The 4027-nt window shown below is 49.8% G+C and overlaps 1 long non-coding RNA gene across 4 annotated transcripts; it reads left to right on the top strand.

The window, feature by feature from the left end:
* On the top strand, nt 1–3119 carry LOC127475171 (uncharacterized). Of its 4 annotated transcripts, XR_007906120.1 has the most exons (5): nt 6–73; nt 198–504; nt 1033–1157; nt 1479–2879; nt 3004–3119. It is a non-coding gene; the product is annotated as an uncharacterized LOC127475171 (long non-coding RNA). The 4 variants fall into 4 exon arrangements; XR_007906119.1 differs by having other exon boundaries at nt 1–504; nt 1046–1157; XR_007906118.1 differs by having other exon boundaries at nt 1–504.
* The last annotated feature ends 908 nt before the right edge of the window (nt 3120–4027 follow it).

The following is a 4027-nucleotide window of genomic DNA, read 5'->3' as shown; positions in this document are numbered from 1 at the left end:
TGAAGTGGCAGCTGCAGTTGTTCCTGTGGTGTGGGCCAGTGGAGTTCCAGGAGAGTGGAAGAGGGCAGGACCTGTAGGTATTACCCCTGATGTGGGATCTCTATGGGTAAGGCAAAGCCAGTATCCTTTAAAATGAGAATTCCAGCTTGGATTGGTTGCAGTAACAGCTAAATTGGCTCATCCTGGTTTGCTTGTAGGATGTGAATGCAAGAACCTGCCAAGAAAAGCAATGGCCAAGATGATTGATGAGTGCAGGACCTGAGATATCCACCTTGAATGACAATCTCGAGGAGTTTCCAGTATTGGATTTAAAAGATGGCCTTTGCTGCATCTCCTTGAGCAAGGAAAACCAAGAAACCTTTGCCTTTGAAGGAGAAAATCTGGAAAGGGGAAAGGAAGAAAAGAAGCCACCTGACTCCTCCCTGAGCCCCAGACAGCCCATGAACTGCCTTCCTGGGAATGGTAGGACAGGGTGGACTCTGGATTGCTCCCTCTGGATGTGTGGTAAGACTGTTATACCAGCTTTTAAGAACAGCCTGTAAGCATTTGCTGCCTTGGCTAGATGGTGCAAGGGCAGCCTTTAAGCAGCTAAAGCATTCCCTGAGGAGAGCTCTGGGTCTGCCAGATCTCTCAGAACTGTTGGAAGCATCTTTGCTGGGGAGGGCAAACAAAGGCCAAGGTGTGCAGTGACCCCCCAACAAGTGACTTTGAGTTAATGGCATTCCTGCAAGTGAACTTTGTGGGCTGTTCCTCCTGTAGGGCAGGTGATAGTCCCAGCTCCAGTGATGGGACAAATGGGTAAAAGAGAGTCCCAAAAGCTGGAAATCCTCCTGGAGGCTCTTGGCAAAGAGAGTTTCCTGAGTTGCCCCTGAAAGAAGGATAGTGACAGCTTTTGAGTGCTAGTAGATGCTTTTAATAGATAGCCTTGAGTGTGTCCTTGTTGCACCAGTAGGCCTTATCCAAGTCCCCATATTCCAGGAGATATACCTATTAAAGTTTAAAATGATCTCCATAATCCTTTGTTGGCTTGAGGCTCTCCCCTCAGGAACTGCAGGAACTCCTGGTGCCGCCTGGGCCGATGGATTGGACGCCCCAGCCCCTCCGTTCCTGCCCAGCCACTGGGTCCGTGTCCAGTGGTGGCACTGCCAGCCCTGCAGGTGAAGTGGGAAGGGCCTTTCCAGGTCTTGTGGGTCACATTTATAGTAGCCAAAGTTGCAGAAAAAGGATGTTGAGTCTCTTCTTCTTGAGTTCAGAAAGCTCCTTTTGATTGGTGAGCAGAACAAAGTGGATCCTTAAGAGTTCCCATCCGTGTTTGTGTCTCAGCCTGTGTTATGATTCAGGGCTGTAGCTGTTGTTGTCACTGAGGAGTCAAACTCTACTTTAAATAATGAGACACTGGCCTAATGGCCAAGTGTCAGGAAAAAAGTGGGAATGATATCCGAGTGTTGAGATGTAACAAGAGCTAATCCTTTTTGCAGTGGGATGTAGCCTGGAAACTGCACAGAGCTGAACCAAGGGATTTAAAGGGACCAGCCAAGGGAGGTGAAGAAAGAAGGAAGAAGGGAACTGAGGCAGTAGACAAGCATCACTAAGTTACACTGTAAACAGGTGAGTTATCTTGAAATTCCTAAGGCAGGCACTGAGGACTTTGAGGGCTCCAGACAGAGCAGAGCTGCAAAGGCCCTCGGTGAAGTCCCTTGGAAACCTTCTAAGGGTAGGTGTGTATGGTAGTAAGTGCTGGAAAATGCCCTTAATGTGGAACAGGAATGTAGAGAACAAAAATGAATCCTCCTGTAATGCTGCCATATCAGCTGCAGTGGAGATAGCTCTGTGTGTGCCCTTTGGGAGCTGATTGCCAGGACACCAGACGGGCTGGAATGATTCAAGAGCATAGGAATAAAAGGTTGCCTGGCTTCTAAACCTCACCAACTGTATCTTAGAGGCTTCTTTGAAGAGCTGAGTTCAGGCAGCAGAATTGGCCCTGCAGGAGGGACTCTGTGCCTGCTCTCCCGTGGCTCCAAGGGATCTCTGGCCCTTCACGCCGGCACCGAGATTTTCTTGGGAAGGGCCTCAGATCCCCGGACCAGTCTGGGACACAGGCAAGATCCCCCTGTATTTTGGGACCAAATTGGCCCCCTGGAGGGACAGTGCTGTTGGTGCCCCCCGGGTTGGGGCACCCCGAGGACTCCAGCGCGCACCGAAAGGATTATTCGGGGAGATCCTCGGGGTGCCCGGCCCTGGGGAGCTCAAAGCAAGGTCCCTGCAATGGATTCAGGCATTGCTGAGAGTATCCCAGGGGTAGCTGTCCATGCTAGACATGGAGCTCTCTAATGGACTGTAATTGGGTTCTAAAAGTGGTGCTCCAACTGCAAAGGAAGTGTGGGATTGGGATTAAGAAATGAGCAGTGATGGTCCAATTGGCTGTTTTCTCTTGAATGTAATGGTAAGAGCTGCAAGAGTGCCAGGTGTGTGTTCCAGTCCCCAGCATTTGGTTTGCACATGTCCTGGTCAGACACAGGTCCAACTTCCTCAGTCCTTAACCCAAGAGAAGGAGAATTAAGGACTGGCAGTGTTAAGGTGATTGGTGTGACAGGGGTTAAACTGGGAAAACATTGGGGAATTCCTCAGTTTGTCTCTTTGCCAAACTCACCCAAACCTGTGCTAGGAAGAGATTGAGTAGAAAGGTTGAGGCAGAAACGAAATGGAAAACTGGGGATATTGAAACTGTAATTGCTGGAACTAAATGTGTCAAAGCAGCAGCTCTTGTTGTGCAGGGAATAACTCCTGTCAGCAGCAAGGTCCCGACTGAAGTGGCAGCTGCAGTTGTTCCTGTGGTGTGGGCCAGTGGAGTTCCAGGAGAGTGGAAGAGGGCAGAACCTGTATGTATTACCCCTGATGTGGGATCTCTATGGGTAAGGCAAAGCCAGTATCCTTTAAAATGAGAGTTCCAGCTTGGATTGGTTGCAGTAACAGCTAAATTGGCTCATCCTGGTTTGCTTGTAGGATGTGAATGCAAGAACCTACCAAGAAAAGCAATGGCCAAGATGATTGATGAGTGCAGGACCTGAGATATCCACCTTGAATGACAATCTTGAGGAGTTTCCAGTATTGGATTTAAAAGACGGCCTTTGCTGCATCTCCTTGAGCAAGGAAAACCAAGAAACCTTTGCCTTTGAAGGAGAAAATCTGGAAAGGGGAAAGGAAGAAAAGAAGCCACCTGACTCCTCCCTGAGCCCCAGACAGCCCATGAACTGCCTTCCTGGGAATGGTAGGACAGGGTGGACTCTGGATTGCTCCCTCTGGATGTGTGGTAAGACTTTTATACCAGCTTTTAAGAACAGCCTGTAAGCATTTGCTGCCTTGGCTAAAAGGTGCAAGGGCAGCCTTTAAGCAGCTAAGGCATTCCCTGAGGAGAGCTCTGGGTCTGCCAGATCTCTCAGAACTGTTGGAAGCATCTTTGCTGGGGAGGGCAAACAAAGGCCAAGGTGTGCAGTGACCCCCCTGACAAGGGACTTTCAATTAATGGCATCCCTGCAAGTGAACTTTGTGGGCTGTTCCTCCTGTAGGGCAGGTGATAGTCCCAGCTCCAGTGATGGGACAAATGGGTAAAAGAGAGTCCCAAAAGCTGGAACTCCTCCTGTAGGCTCTTGTCCAACAGAGTTTCCTGAGTTGCCCCTGAAAGAAGGATAGTGACAGCTTTTGAGTGCTAGTAGATGCTTTTAATAGATAGCCTTGAGTGTGTCCTTGTTGCACCAGTAGGCCTTGTCCAAGTCCCCATATTCCAGGAGATACACCTATTAAAGTTTAAAATGATCTCCATAATCCTTTGTTGGCTTGAGGCTCTCCCCTCAGGAACTGCAGGAACTCCTGGTGCCGCCTGGGCCGATGGATTGGACGCCCCAGCCCCTCCGTTCCTGCCCAGCCACTGGGTCTGTGTCCAGTGGTGGCACTGCCAGCCCTGCAGGTGAAGTGGGAAGGGCCTTTCCAGGTCTTGTGGGTCACACCTATAGCAGCTAAAGTTGCAGAA

This window comes from Manacus candei, unplaced genomic scaffold (genome assembly GCF_025592945.1).
Source record: "Manacus candei isolate 608988 ecotype Guabito, Panama unplaced genomic scaffold, ASM2559294v1 h1tg000046l, whole genome shotgun sequence".
Taxonomy (NCBI): Eukaryota; Metazoa; Chordata; class Aves; order Passeriformes; family Pipridae; genus Manacus; species Manacus candei.
The sequence above is the reverse complement of the archived record's forward strand: the minus strand, read 5'-3'. Positions and strand labels throughout refer to the sequence as shown.